Below are 16401 nucleotides of genomic sequence, written 5' to 3'. Positions count from 1 at the left end.
CAGCTCAATGGCCACCCAGCACTGCTGCAGGGAGCATCAGCAGGGGCAGCTGGGCACAAACCCAGCTTTCTGGGTCCATCAGGGAAGTACATTGACTTGGACAAACCCAGACAAGGAAAAGCTTGGCCATCAGCTTCGCAGCTCATTTCCACCTGGGTTATCGATGTAGAGCTTCCTCCACACTCCCCAGACACTCGGGTGTTCGTGGACACCTTGGGTCAGCCCCACAGGTACCCCCAGGCCTGCATGCACACAGCACTGGAGCCCCTGCACAAGCTACCTGCTTTCCTAGGCTAGGATTACACCCAGGCTTACAAAGCCATGTCTTGCTTCCAGCAGCACAACCCAGAGGACATAGAGCCCCACCAACTGCCAGGCCCTGCACCAGCATCACCCTGCTGAGTCAGCACAGATGAGCAGCATTTTTCTTTAGGACAGGTGCAACTGCCTTAAAAACCTGCAGCCGACTCCCAAACAGTGATGCCCACCAGCACACAGGGCTGCAAAACCCCCCGTCCAGTGCTGGTGCTGTCACCACCAGCTTCGGGCAGCCCCAGGCCCCCGGCACGCTCCCACGGCTCGTGGCAGAAGCACAACACAATTTCTAATGACTTCTCCCCTGACAAAAGAATGTTTTGCATATGTTTGTCCTCATAACATAACAGCAAATTCTAATCAATCGCTAGTCAGTTAGAGCAACTTCTCATTTTAATTAGTTTTGATAATTAGCCTTGAATTTTCTGCGTGCAGTCTATTATCCCTCTTCAGCTCTATTTTTCCATCACTTTATGCTTTGTTCCTACAGGGAAATTCTGGTGTTAAATATTTACAAGCAAAACACCCCCAGAGAATATTGGTTTCTGCTTCCATAAAACTAGATTTTCTAGGGAATACTTTGATTAAAACATATTTTAATCACAGTATCTTGTAAGAAAAAATATTTTCTGGAGCAGCTCTTGCTGCTGGTGGTGCCTGTCTTTGTAAATATGTCCATGGAAACTTCTGTGGGCACAGGGTGGCTTTGAGCAAAGCAAGAGCTCATAGTAAAGCCCCTGCAATGCTGGAAGCGAGAAAGAAAAAGTCAGAAATAGAAAGTCAAGCAGGTAGAGGAAAAAATCTCCTTCCCACCGCTGCAAATTGCTGACAGAAGAGCTAATTACTCAGCAGGAGCGTGGGGTGCCGGGAGGGATGCAGAGGTGGCAGCGACATTCAGCAGCCGTGGTTTGCCCCTGCTGAGGTTAAGGCGCAGCCCCCAGCCTTGCTGCGAGCTGCCCCCCGCTCCTCGGGACAGGGGAGAGAGGGGAGAAGCTCCAAGGGAACACAGCACAGGGAGGCAGGGGCAACGGGCAGCTCTGGTCTCCAGTTAATTATTCTGACCACGAGGGGCTTGTGATGGGAAAGACAGCCTAAAGCTGTGGCAGAAGATGCCCCAGCAGGAGGCTGCCCTGACCGTGCCCGAGAAGCGCTCCCTCTCCCAGTCCCCTTGGGCAGCTCCCGAGCCCTGCACATCCCATCTCCTCACTCCTAATTCAATGGTGCCACCTAGTGTCACCGGCCCTAGCACAGGACAGCCCAACGTTCCCTAAAGCAATGCTTTTCTTACACTCTCTTGGGCAAACTGGCTTCTCTTGGGGTCCAACCTAGCTCTCTTAGCGGACAGCCATTGATGGGATGGGATCTGTCCCGCACCAGCACCGGTTGTGCTCAAGCAAGGGATCCATCAGGAGCAAACCCCCTGAGCTCCAGCTTGTTTCAGGCAGCTGTGGAAGTGTTCCTGCCCACCACAACTGTAGACTGTAACCTGACTTCCCGCTGCCTGCCTTCAGCCCAGTGTCTGCAGGGTTAGAGGAAGGATCACCCCATCACCACACCTCGGCCAAGTTCACCGCACTCTTGCAGGACAGCCAGCCACTGCTCGCAGCCCTCCAGGGGGACTGGACCACAAATAGCCAGGAATCAGATCAGATATAATAGGTTAAAAACCTACCTTACAGGCCTAAAAACCTGCAGAATGTAATTTAGCTGCCAGACCTCCCTGAATCACAGGCTTAACATCTTTAAGAGGGGCTGCAGGGCTGGATTTTGGGGGCTGGTGCAGGCACGCTGGGCCAAAAGGAAATGAGTCTGCAATGACACCAGCAGCAGAGAGGCAAACCTCTGACGGGTCCATCCGTGGGAGGTTTGCATGTGACAAATGGAGTCATTGCTCAGATGACTGCAGCAGAGCCACATGAAAAATGACACAGTTGCTCTGGGATTGTAAACAGCATCAATCCTGGATGAAGGAGCCAAGATCCCAAACACTGAGGTCTGCACAGAGTGCCAGGGTGTGTAAGCAAGCCCCAAAGTTCTGGTGCTTTGCATGAGGAGGACCACGTGTAGAACCCTATAGGAGTTTAGCGTTCCCCTGTGTCCATACAGACAGGGGCAAAAGCCCCAAAACCAGGAGGCAGAGTGAAACCCCAGCCCCACAAGGACAACAGCCGTGGCTCACCGCTGCTCCTGTAAGGGCAGGATGCAAAAAAGACGAAGCAGCCTGGTTGTCCTGAAAGCTGTCGTGTGTGCCAAAGGCTGTCTCAAGACAAATTACTGCTCTATTCCCAGCTGAGCAGAGATTTCCCACTGGTCTCACTATGCTACAAGTCACGACTCAAAGGCCAAGTGCAGAACAAAGGAGACTAGCTGCCTCGCTGAGCTTTCTGCCTGCCCCACGAGTACAATAAAACCATCACTGCTACCAGCACTCTCCCCCCGGGATGGTACTTGAGCCCAAGAAAATGAGGATCATTTTAACAGACAGTTCTTTAAACTGCATACAGTATTCAAGTCTTATTCTGAATGCAATGAGACTGAATCACCTAGGAAAATATTAACGTGAAAATAAAGCCAAAATGTTCTCAGTATTCCAAAGTGTGACCGTGTAATTTCAACTAAATTAGGGTGAATTGATCTTGACATTATTTCCTCTACTTGGAGGTGGGATCAAATTTTACTGTCAGCATCAATTAGGCAAACTGGTCACTTAATCGTGTATTTGTTCAAGGGCTCCCCTGGGTTTCTGAAGAAATCAACCTGAACAAATGACATGAAAAGGAATCACTTCGTTTCATAGCCTTGAAATACCAAGAACTGAAATTGTCCTTTTGTAAGGGAGTGGAGTTGGGTCTGAAAGATGAGGTGCCCGTTTAGATCAATGTCCTGGCCAACCAGCAGAGCATCATCAGCTCTGATCAATGCCTCACCTGCTGTTTGGATCTGTTAATAATTGGATTTGATCAAGGCTCTGAGAGGCTGTTCAGGGCTGCAGTGCAACTAATCTCAGAAATGTCTTCTGGTGACAGAAGTCAGAAAGGGGGCTGGATAGCAACTTGATGACCTACCAGGAAGGGAAATTCCATTTTCAACTTTTTATTTGGATGTGTTTTCATACTCTTCCCATTCTTGTCTTTAAGCACCATTCAAGAACAGCAAATTCATTTTGTAGCACAGGCTTCAAGGACACGGTTCCCAGACGGATGGGCACACGGAGGCCACGTGGGGTGTTTGTGCAGGTCTGTGCCCACGCTCACAGCCCCTGACCATGGCAGGCAGCAGGGCCCTGCCGCTGCTCCCAGCTCCTGCCCCTTCCCGACCTGCTGTCCCTGCACTAGCACCTGTTCAGGGCTAATGTCCCTGTAACTTGGCATCACACCACGGCGAGACTAGGCACAGGATATTCCCAGCGTGTTTGAGGTTGACAAGCAGGGAACAGGCTCATCAGTCCCACCCACAGAAAAATCCTGAGTGCTTCTAGGGACAGATGTCACAGCAGCGTGCCACAACAGAGCTTGGGGTAAATCACATCATTCCCATAGTCTTTCAGGTCAGGGACAGAGGACCAGCACATGCCACAGGTCAGAACCTCACCAATTCACTCATTACCTGAGCTCAATGTTCCCTGCATCCCCAGCCCTTGCTATGATGCAATTAAACCAGGTCCATAACTTCCCTCCACATCTCAGCTTTCTCAGCCAAGCAGATCTGTAAGCAGAAGATTTAAGTGGGCTTTGTCTAGCAATCAGAAAAGGATGTTCAGTGCCTAATAAGCAGAGAGTTGTAGTAGAAATTGATGATTCCTTCAGCAAACCAGCAACTCCCACGCAGAGAGGTCTTGCAGCCAGAGCTCACATGAGCCAAGAAGAAGGAGGCTCTTCCCTCCCCTGTGACATGTGTAGGCTGCTGCATTTCCAGTAAGAAATTACTTGCTGTCCCAGAATAAAAGAGTCTTGGCAGGTGTGAGCAGGCTGCAGTCCCCTTCAGAGCACAGGGCTGGCCCCATCCATCAGCACTGCCTGCCCAGGGCACTGGAGGCTGCGTGGAAGCTGAGCAGGAGGAATGGGGACTTCTCCTGTTTCAGGAAGCAGTAGGCAAGCCTCCCAGGGCAGTGACAGGCAGTGGGAGGACAGCAGGGGACACACGGCAGCCTTTAATTCCTGGTGGCTCTTTTTGGGGCTTTGGAGGGAAAGAGGAATCTGTTCCTCCTGCCTCTTCCCCATCACAGCCCTGTTTGGCTTCTCCTTCCTTACAGTTTTACTTCTAATAAATAGTGATTTCATTATTATTATTATTTTCAGAAAGGAAAACCAAGAATTTGGCCCCTGTCCATCCTAACAAGCACAGACACCTGGCAGGGGCAATGGAAGACACAAGCACTGAACCTTAAGAACCCCATCAGCATCCCAGGCCCCCTCCTGCAGACCAGCAGCTCCTCAGCACCCCTGGGGGCAGAACATCCATCTTGAGGCTGCGCTGGAGAAGCACACAGCAAGGCAGGAGAACAGACAAGAGCCTCTAAGTCAGGGTTGCTTCAGAGCCACCACTGAGCATGCCCTAGGCACAGGCACTGCTGGCTTTGCCTATGCACTCGCCAAGGCTAAGAGAAGGAACAAAGTTTTCAGCCTATATAAAAAAAAAGCTTAGTTCACTTTCCCAGGGTCATTCTTTGGCACCCCATTAAGATCACTTGACTTGTTTGTGAAGGCATATGAATGTACCAGGTCTTTTGGGAAGAGAAGAAATAGAAGAACAATGCCAGTTTTAAACTACAGGGAAGGTAAGAAGCAAACTCACACATGTTGGCCCCAGCAGCCTTTCAGAACCATGAACTGCACCAAGGTTTTCACATGGCCACCAACAACTACTCAGTGCCACACTGGGGTCTCAGCCTGACCCACAGCACATCCCCATAACCATTCCCCCACCAAAAAGGTGGGAGACCTCCACTGCTCACAGACTCTTTGTTAGCTTTGATCCCCCAAAGACTTATCAGATCTCATCAGAAGGAAATCATCTCTAAAATCACAAAGAAACGGTACCTGAGCACGGTGAGCAGAGCAGGTGCAGAGTTCACGGCCAGGTTCAAGCAAGAGTTGAGGTTACCATACAAGTCCAGGGCAATGGAGCAGCTCCTTGGCCAAGCAACGCATGTTGTGACTGAGCCAGAAACCAGCAGTCTTACAAAATAGCTCAAAAGAGGGTAAAAACCCATGAGCTGACCTTAAATAGAGCTCCCAGTCCACAGCTGGGTGAAGGGGAGGGCCCAGGTGAGGACGGATCAGGGTCCTTAGGACCAATTAGTGTGCTCAGGCCCTGACCTGCAGCTGCAGAAGAGGCTGCCCTACCCCAGACTGCAGGTGTTAGGTGACCGTTTGAGCTCCCCAGTGGCTGCAGAACCAGGGTAACGTCCATGCAATGGGCTCTTATCAGCCCTCCAGTAGGAGTGTAAGATTTAAAGAAGGGCATAGAGGAAAGCTAGGAGACAAGGAACATACATTGAGGCATCCCATCAATGCAAGGGTGGCTCCCTTGCCAACACGAGTGTTCATTACAGCTCAAAGCGAAGGCCCTGCTGCCACCAGCCGTAAAACCCACAGGTCTTCAACACCCTGAGACACCAAAAGCCCTGCCCATCTCGAGAAAGAACTCAATAACTTAAATAACATTTAGGCAGAAAGAGGGCTGCCAGTGATCTAACACTTAACCGTGTGGTACAAGAAGAAGCTGGCTGAAGCTTCTGTGTTGATGGCATGTGCTGGCAGTGGCACAGCTACTCCCACGTCACAAGAGGTGGACCGCAGCAGTGGGGCCCGTGTCAAGGCTGACATGAGTCTGCAGTGGGTGACAGCTGAGCTGCAAGAGCAGATGGATTAAATCAAGGGACGGAGAAGTGGAAGAGCTGCAGGCTCCTTCTAGGCAGTGTCCTGTTGTGGCACTCCTCCCCTGAGGCTGTGGTCTGGGCAGCGTAAATAACATAAAGCTGTTAGGAATAAACTCGAAAGCCAGGGAACATCTGTGCAGATCATAGAAACACTGCAATTCAACTAGGAAACCAGGGAGGGGAAAGCATGGGGAGTAGGGTGCGCTCTCTAAAACCTCTCTTCCTTACACGCGTTTAGCTTTTGGTGGCATTGCAGCACCATCTGTTGGAAATGCATTAAAATTGGCTAGCCTACACTCTGTTTTCAGCGATGCTGAGACATACACAAACCATTTCATGCTTATATGCATGAGTGGGCAGTCCGGGGATAGAAACCCTGATTCCCCAGGTCATCCCGATGGTTACTAACCAAAAGCTGGGCTAACCTGCAAGCCGCTGGCCTAGAGGAGGTGAGCTGGTAAATGTACATTTCCCCAGGCAGGCAACCTTCCTGAAGCTCCACCAAATCTGGTGTCAGCCCCCACCTGGGTGGTCCCTCCTGCTGCTGAACCTGGTCACCGTGTACGTGTGAAGACACCTGGTTGTAATGAAGCCAGTCCTCAGCAGAGAACTGCCAGGCCAAGGAGTCTCATGAAGGAAAACTGGGCAAAGGTCACCATGCCCTGAGCTACAAGCTGCACAGACAGCAGAGTTCATTGGAACCTGCATGGCAGACCACGAAATATTTGCTCTGTGGCCCAAATTTCGCCCGCTGTGACACCTTTGGTTGGTTGCAGTGTGGCCCTTACATCTAGAAAGGTTGACATAGGTGAAAGCACACGAAATATATGTGCAGTGAGGCTGTTCTCAAGGGACATCTATGATTTATTACCTGCAATACAGTAGGATAGTCCAAGCGTACAAACCTCCTTCCCCTCTCCCCACCTGCCAGCAGGCACAGTGCTGTTAAACCAGTGAGGCAACAGTGATGTCCAAGCAAGAGCGATACCTGGAGAGGAAGGTCCAGCGGCGATGACCTCGCAGTATGTCGAGAGGTGTCCACCTTTGGACTGGGCTGACAGTCCACAGCCTGCCCAGACAATTCTGAGCTTCTTTTTCACCAAGAAAAGCCTTTCTCAATGCAATGTGTCATCTTCAGGGATATCAGCGCTACGGATCCTACCCTGGGGGATGAGCTCCCACAGCCAGAGCATATGCTTCACTGGGCATTTCTGCATACGTCCTCTGCTGTGCACACACTGAGTCACTAAGCAAGCACTCGTCCTTCTCCTACCACTGCAGTGGGAGAACGGGCCGTGCTGTGTGTCCTGCAGCTCAGTGAGGACATTTCTCTTAAAAATGTAGCAAAAGCAACAGCTTTCCAAAGATTGCATCTTATTAACTGGGAGGCTTCATGGTCTCATTCCTCTCTCCTGCTTGCAGAGGCATTAACATATGGTTGCCTGTGGCCATCCAACACAGGGGCTGCACCAGGAGGGTTCCTGCTTTGCTTGCTGGAAGTCAGCAGCACCTGGGGTCACTGGACAGGCGAGCAGAATGCCAGAGCAGCCCACAAGGAACCTACTGAACCTTCTTCTGCTCAATTCCTGTCACCTGCAGCTCTACTGCTGCAAATAGATTCCTTCCCTGCATTCATTTACTGCCTTCCTTTCCAGTATTACTATTTTACGTAATTGGCCATGTCAAAAGAGCCCTTATATAACCACAGCCACCCTAGGCACATGTCTTGAAACACATGCATGCCTCCCTTCTCTGTCAGTTGCAATATTTTGCACATGGATGGACTCAACCCTTCTCCAGAAAATACTAAAAATAAAGAAAACACACTGTCAAGTATCAGGGATTCACTGAGCATGGCATAATAGTTTTTCTTGTCTCCCACAGATAGTATCTGGATGTTACAACATAGAGACATAGAGACATATGCCAGTAGAAAAATAACTTGCTTTGCTCATAGTCACCTTCTCTGCATTCAAGCAGAGCAAGATCTCTTAAGGAAAAAGCATTTTTTAAATTTTTTTTTATCTTTGTAAGTGCCAAGCCATCCATACAGATCAAGGACCTGTACAGAGGCTAGAAACACTTCGGACAGAGTAATTTTAATCATCTAAGTGATTTCATTGATTTTCCCGGCGTACTTATGCAGCTAAATGAATCTGAACATTTGCATAACTGCTGCCCAAAATTTTACTGGCTAAAAGCATTGGCACAATAACATCCTGTGAGATCAGATCTATCACTGGCAGAGAGAACCAAATTGACTCGTTCAGCACTCTGCTCGCACAGATCATTTGCAAGGGGCAGTGTCACTCACGGACAAAACAAGCTGGAGCCTGTTTGGCAACAGGAAAGTCAAGGAGCACTTTGGCACTGGCTGCAGGGAAAGCAAGATCATGGCCTAGATAACAAAAGTCATGGTTTGTTCGCAAAGCTAAGAGACATTTACTCCACCTAAGCAGTCACTGCAACCTTACTTCACTCTGACAGCAATACTACATTGTTTTTTCTTCTCTTCATCTCCTTAGTCTGCCACTGCTTTGCATGTGTGGTAGGCAGGTGTCTCTTCTCACCCCTAGCATTAGAAACTGCAAAGCTGCTAACTCCAGGTTTATGCTAAAAGGAGCTGGGATGTGACTACATCTGTTATGCTGATTTTGGCTGAGAGCCCTCATGCATGTTTCTGAGTGCTGAAGGCAAGCAGTTGTTTCCTCCTTTTTATAGTCGGCATTTCATTTTACGAGGCTCATTATCACAGCCCTTTAATAGCCACGTAGACTGCTAGAGTGTTGCCCGGCCTGAACATCGTCTTAATTTATGAGATGATGTCAAAGTCTTGGAGTTGTGAGGCCCTGCTGACATCAGTCCAGCTAATGATGGTCTTTTTGGATGGAAATTGTTTTAATTTTCTCTCAGGCAATGATCACAGATTGTATTAGGGAAAACGATGGTGACCATGGAGTCACCAGATAGAGGCCAGTCAGTTAGTAATCATTTACTCACAGGAATGACTTTTCCAGCTCAGTACTGAAGGTCACTGTGTATTGCCACAACTGAAATAAATCCGCTTTTGCAGGGCCTGGCTCCACAGAGCGGAGAACTGACAGAGAAGTGAGGAGATGGTGGCTTTCTCCTGCCTTGATTTGGGTAGGGCTGGGGGTGGCTAGGCCTGGAGAAGCACTGCTCCAAGCAGAGATTTTTTTTTTTTTTTTTGATAATTTTCCTTTTTTTAAAATGAAAAGAATGTGGTTGGAGTAGAGCTAAATACAAATAACTAATTTAGATGCTGGAAAAGTCACCACATTCAGGAAAACTGCTATGTTTCAGGTAGTACAACCCAGCTAGCCACCGACTGACAGCCCTACCTGAGGCACAGGGATCCACGTGGCTGGTTGCTGGCTCTGGATGGAGTGCTGCTGTGACAAAAATCCACTTCTTGGTGGTGATAAATGGCTAAGGAGAAGCAGGCCTAACCCTGGCTCTGTCTCTGACAGAAACCACACTGCTCAGTATTCTGACAGAAAGTTTTCTGCCAGCTCTAGTGAAAATTCACCTCCCCTCCCCCTCCCTGCTTTTTTTCTCTGAAGAGCTCACTGCCTCACAAGCATTAATTAATTAAGTTCCTCACACACTTAAAATGCTTGCTGGAGGTAAGTAAGAGATTTAGGGATCGCTTCACTGGCCACACGGCCTATGGCAGGACCGCTCCTGTCAGGAGCCACGCTCACCCCTAATGTCTGCTCCTGCCGCTTGGGCCCAAACACCTGACTGGCACAGTCACCCCAGCAGAAATTACAGGAAAACGTGGGTCTGCATCCAGCTGAACATGCTGGAGGGTTTGGAGACAGGAGGTGCAGCTACTGGGGTTTGTGTACATCCAGAACCTTCCTCCCAATGAGGAAAGTGTACGGGCTTTTTCTGCTTCAGCTGAGACTGCCAGCACATATTTCATCCGGACACTTCTGCATACTATCAGCGGCCTGAGATAAGAAATCTGCTGGAAGCTTTAGAAGCCCATTGCTCAGGATAATATAACCCTGACAGTTACTTTACCTAACAAGTTACACTTTGTGGAGTAAGAGAGACACATTCTGAAGGACTAACAGGCCAAGCACTACTCTAAGCATTTTCTTCTACTGATAACACTGGGACAAGATACTGCATAAAATTTTCTCTTGCATTTTTCCAAAGCATATCATATTCTCGTGGTAGGTCTCAGTTAAAGCAAAACAAACATTGGGCAGGGGGAGGGAAGTACAACAGCGTGTGCACAAAGCAGACCTCAACACAAGCCAAACCCTGCTTCTCTCCTGAAAGTGTCCTGAATTCCTGCAGCTCCTCCACGCTTCTGCTCCCAAAAGCACAGGACTGTTACAGAAGACTGCATGTGCTGAAATGCAGTGGTAAGAAGGATCAAGCACAGGAAATACCTAGTCATATTCACAAAAAAAAATGTATAGATTTGTTCATATGAGAGAAAACAGGGCTCACTTGTTTTCAAGCAGCACAGAAGTGAGGCCAGGCAACCTTGCCTCCCAGACATGACCTGCAAGCTCTGATCTCAGATCTGTGTCCCTTTTCATGAGGAGTTCCCCGCACGGGGCAGCTCCATCAGCACAGCTACATGGAGACAGCAACCCGGCCCTAAGACCTCCCCCAGGACATCTGGTTATACAGAAGCACAATCATGCACTGATGTTCTCCTCATCCCAGAGAGGAGTCCTTTCATAGGGGAGGCTATTTAAGAGATGTATTCATTTCTCATCACACCACAAAAGAAATTTCCAGCCAACCCAATAATTCTTCTAATGTGATTGTGCTCTTGTGGAACCTCCTCTACCGAGGCTTATAAAGACCAGATTAAGCCTCACAAACAGCCCCAGTGGGGAGCAGTATTCATCTTGTTTCACTGAGAAGAGGAAGGGAGCAGAGGCACAATGTGCCTTGCACAGAGCCTGCTAAACAGTGGGAAACAAGGGGGGGTTTTAAGCATCTCCTTCTTTCTCCCTCATCTCTGAGCCACCCATCCACATTCTCAGAAGTCATAATTGGGATTCAGGATCAGTGTATCTTTGTGCAAACATGCAGAAAGGCAATTACATGAGACATTACTATAAACATGATCTAATATCTCGGTCGCACTGGGTGCTCAGCTACAGAAACCAAGGGTAAGTCATCAGAACCAACCAACAGGGCTGTCAGAAGGTCTCGGTGGAAGACAGCATGCTGATTTCAGGACAGGTGCTCAGTCCCTCAGTATGAGAAACATCATGTGCTCTTCCTGCTGACAGCAGGATTAGTAAGTAAGCTTTAAACGAATAACTTAGTAAACAAACTGCATGGTTTGGTGAAAGCCAAAAGTATCAACTTTGGCCAAAACTTGAGAAATTGTAGTCCTGAAAAAAGTTACTTTAAGGTTTTGCTTCCATGCATCCAGAAAGAAAATTTCTCCACTGAATTTCAATGTCCTGCTTTTGAACTGAGGAAGATTTTATTTTTTAGGCATTTAAAAAAGCCTGAAAAGGAACTGACTTTCTGGCTTATGTTAAAATGTTTGATTCACACAATTTTTTGTATGTATTTCGGTATGAAAAAGTCTCTTCATGATGAACAGAAAATAACCTTTTAACAAAGTAGCTATCTTTTGTTGCCAGTCACCAGCTTCCCTGATGACCCCACAAATCCCCCTTGCTTACTCAACACTGCTCTTAAATTTTGCTGTGGTATCTTTAAACCTGTGCTTGGGCATTTTATTTTAATATCTCCATTTCCCACCTTCCTTTCCTTTCTCATGTGATCAATACCACAAGATCAAAGCATTGTGATTCTTTGTGGAACTGCACTTTTCAAATCAAAAGCTGGCTGTTTTAGAAGTCTTCCTCAGCTATCTTTGTCAGCTTCCCAAATTCTGGGAAAGTAAAGCTAGGTCAAGTCAACAGCACAGCCTGTTACAGCACAAAGCACCCATCTGATGATAAACAAGTTATTTACATGCTGTTTCGCTCTTACAGCATCAGCTCTCCAGCCAAATACAACACTGTAAGGAGTAAAACAAAGCAACATTTCATCCTGCTCACTAAAGACCTTTATCTTCTGATGTTACAATGATAAACAACAGGCAAATGAAAATAACCTTCCCCCCAACATTAATAGAATAGTGGTTAAACCCAGTTGCTTTTTTTTTCTCTTTTTTTTCTTTTTTTTTTTTTCTTCCCATATGGATATACAAATCCGCCTGCCAGACTAGGGAAGTACAAATATTATGTCTGTACATAGCTGTGTGCAGCACCTGGACCTTTATTTGCAATACAAGTACATCTGGAAGCCTCTTGCCCAAAATCAGAAATGGGACTCTTCAGTTTACTAAGATGTAAAGTCAGGGTTTGAAAACACTTGAGGTGCCACGACACCTATGGGGCTTGCTAATTAAATGCAATGATACTTGTATAAATATTTGCAAAATCAAGATATCTTACAGGCACTTAAATATCCTGATCTACTGGTTTGCGGCAGCCCAACTTCTGCCCCACTGCAGAGCTCCTGGTCCTGAGATCCAGCTGCAATCAGTATGAATTTGGGGTACACAGACCAATAAATGCCTCAAGTCTAGGGATGCTACAGAGACAGCCTGTGTGCACACATTCAATTTAAACCAGAAACCTTCTGCTTGTGCACCGCCTGTTTGGATATCATTCTTTAAAGTCAAGAAGTTCAAGAAACTAAACTACTAATATTACTAAAACTAAATTTATAACTTTATTCCTGTTCAGTTCCTTCATCTTCCATCCCAAAGATGGAAAGGGCCTTTTATTCCTCCCTTCTGCAATACAAAACCCATACTAGAAACTGGACGAATGTGACCCTTTATGGTGAGGACTCTCAGAAACATCAGATGTTCTCCAAAGCCCCTTTGAACATTGGCCAGATTTGCAGCCCGACCCTGAACCTTAACAAAATAAAATTCCTCTGTACCTAGCATTTAGGAGGAACACCAGATGGCCAAGGGGAGGGGAGGAAAAGAAAGAGGCCACATTTTCACAGCTGTATTTGACAGGTATCTTTTCTAATAATAATCTGATGAATAACTGCAGTGGTCTGGCCGTGTCTCATGGTACTGGGAGTGACTCTTCAGAAGAAGCAGCAGGCTGTCTGCAAGCAGTGCTCCCAGGCACAGGAATGGTGTCCCCCGAAATGTTCCCCTGAAGTAATGCAGCAACAGCTCAGCTCACAGCGCAGTGAAACTGCTCAGACCAGGTGTCTCAGCACTGCAGACACAGACCCAGTGCTCCCAGGAGGGAAGGTCCCAGGCACTGCTGGTTAGGACCTGAACTGGGGACAGAGGAGCGCTGGGTCTTATATCCTGCAAGGAGCCCCTGGGTGTTGGAGTTCAGCGTAGGGGACCACACAATTCCTACTCGCTCTGCTGAGTCCTGGGCAGATATCTAAGGAGGAAAGGCCTCAGGCTCTTCACTTCTGCTGACTGACTGCAGCAAACCATGACCTGCCAAGTCCAGGGGAGGCAGAGGATGGACCATGAAGTCCTGCCTGGGATGCAGGGGGGATCACTCTTGAGCCACCTCTCATGAGCATGTCTGTGGCTCCTGTAAAGAGATCCTGCCACAGGAATGTCTTTGGTCTTTAACTACATCTGAGAATGTGACAGCAGTGGCATCCTGCACCAGAAAAGGGGGTGGAAGGACCCAGCTTGTCCAGAGCTTTGAATCAGATACATCTAAACCTCTCCATCGTGTGCTTCCTGAAGAAAACCAAAAAGGTTCTGAACTCCAATAGCCAGGTTTTATCCGAAAAAAATCAAGAAACTTAACTTTCCGAACAAACTCAAAGTCAAACTATCAGTGACTGAACACACAGCTCTCTACAAATCCTATTTCAAGACTTGGCTGCAAGTCAGGGACGTTCTGAGCTGCAGCCAGTTGTGCCTGTCCACGTGGATCCCCAGGGAGCCCTGAGCCCAGCTGCCTTCTCCCCATTTCTCTTTGCAGTTTATCTTTGTGCCTGAGCTGTTCCTGCTGCTGGGCTGTGCTCCCGGTGTTTGCTCCCCTGCTCATCTCTCCTATCTTCCCTCTGAATGTGCTCAGTAGCACCCCAGAGAAAGGGCAATGGAGGTAACACCTGATCCAGTCTCTGCCTTAAGGAACACAAACATGAGAGAGGAGGGGAAAAAAAAAAAGGTACTGTTTGTTACAAAGGACATGAAAGATCACTCTTTGAATCAACTCTTGCACTATACTACAGTCCAGTCCGACTCATCCTACTCACGACACGAGATGGAAATGACTTCTAACGAGGGGTGGATGCTGTGCTGATTTTGCCTTACAGACCGCACCTTCTTCCAAGCTGCACAGCTCAGCTTGTAGGGCTCCTCCCCAGCCCAAGGCAGAGCTCCTAGAGGCATCTGCAAAGGGACCTTCATATAACCCACAGAGGTGCTGCCCTAACAGAAGAGCTTCTCTCACCTTCCCCAACAAGCTCAGTCAAAAATGCTTTGCCTCTACCAGGTCCCAACCACAACTGCATGCAAAACTCAGCCCCAAGTGGTGAGGAAATGTTTATCATCATAACACAGAAATATGAGAGCCAGGAGGGAGCTCCTTTTTTGAGGGGAGGGGCAGGAGCAGATCTGCCCTTCTCACTGCGATGGCCCTGTCACCAGAAAAATCAGAGTCCAGATAAGCTTCAGGTGATGAAATCTGTAACGCAGCACAAGGAGTTTCTTTTTGACCTTCAGTTCTCCCACTTGTTAAGATACATCATCATGTTTTCACAGCTTGAGCAGTCCCCGTTTGCTGGATTCGAGACTTGTAATGTTTTTGCCCAAACTCCATTTCCTTCCTTCCAAAGCAGTAAGATCTGCTTATGACTCAGCCCTCAATAAAGCACACAGCAAGGACCATTAAAATGAGTGCGCAGTGCAGTGATAAAACTCGTAGGATACATTTTTGGGGCCGGAATCTTCCTCGCCCTTTATTTACCCCCCCAAAAAACATGAATTTGTGTCGTATCTGGGTACAAAGTAAATCCACCAGAAAATAAGTAGTTTTAAAGGAAATACTTCTCCAATGGTGAGGGAACATCTCCATGTCATAAACAAAGTGATAGATGGGGCTGGAGAGGCTGCGCGATGGCCTCTGGAGAGGCAGCCCTCCTCAGCCTCCACAGCACTCACACAGACAGCGCTCCCAGACCATCCTCTGCCTGAATAAAGACATCACCAGCTTCAAGGAAATTATTTACTGAGAAGTGTGGGTGGATCACAGACAAGGAAGCCAGAGGGATTCTTCTAGTTTTGCATTCATAAATTTGAAAAAAAAGAGAGCATTTCAGGCAAAGGCTTGTGTTCTCAATGAAACTGGGAAGGCTGGGGCTGCTCACGGCTGACATCTGTGAGAGCTGGCTCCAGGGTCTCCTTGGCTGCGAGCCAGAGGTTTCTAAGCCATCTCAACACTGCATGGCCTTGAAGTGTTTTACTCTTTTACAACAGAGCACGAGTAATGGGCAGAGAAGTAACTTAGAGGGGAGGAAAATATCATTATCCTTCCTGTACGGGGGGGAAACTGAGACAGCATCCTCTGTTAATCCACCAGACCAATGACTCTCACGAAAAGCATTTGAAATCTGATCCTAAAATCTTTGAAATGACCCTTTTCACTGAATTCAGTGGAATTTCAGACTCTAACCTCTGTAAAGTTTTGTGGATTTTTTTTAAACCTCCCACTTTCTTTCATAGGAGAGATGTCCAGGCACCCTGTGTTCTCTGACAACAGCTAAAGTTTGTAAGTGTCCAAGCACAGGAATGAAGTGAAGGAAATAATGTACCCATTTCACAAAAAAAAAAAAAAAAAAAAAAAAAAAGAAATAAATATACGGCCAGTTTAAACATATTCAGCACTACAAATTGACTCCAGACATGGTCAAAAAGTATTTTTAAAGTACAAGAAATCTATTTTTTAGAGATGCACACTAAGAGGCATATGAAAAACATCCTCTTTAAAGTTTCAGTATGACATACAGCAATGAGCTTGAGGGTTACTTTAGATGTGCTTTCAGGCTGCAATACCCTTGTGTAACACCCAGTGAGCTGAGGATAGTTGCCATGAAACTGCCTCGATGGCAGTAGCTTCCCTTTCCTATCAGCAATCCTGCAGAATGCCAGCAATACAGCTCAAGTACATATAAGAAAATATACA

The sequence above is a fragment of the Cygnus olor genome, chromosome 15 (genome assembly GCF_009769625.2).
Source record: "Cygnus olor isolate bCygOlo1 chromosome 15, bCygOlo1.pri.v2, whole genome shotgun sequence".
In the NCBI taxonomy this organism is placed as follows: Eukaryota; Metazoa; Chordata; class Aves; order Anseriformes; family Anatidae; genus Cygnus; species Cygnus olor.
Note: the sequence above shows the minus strand (reverse complement) of the source record.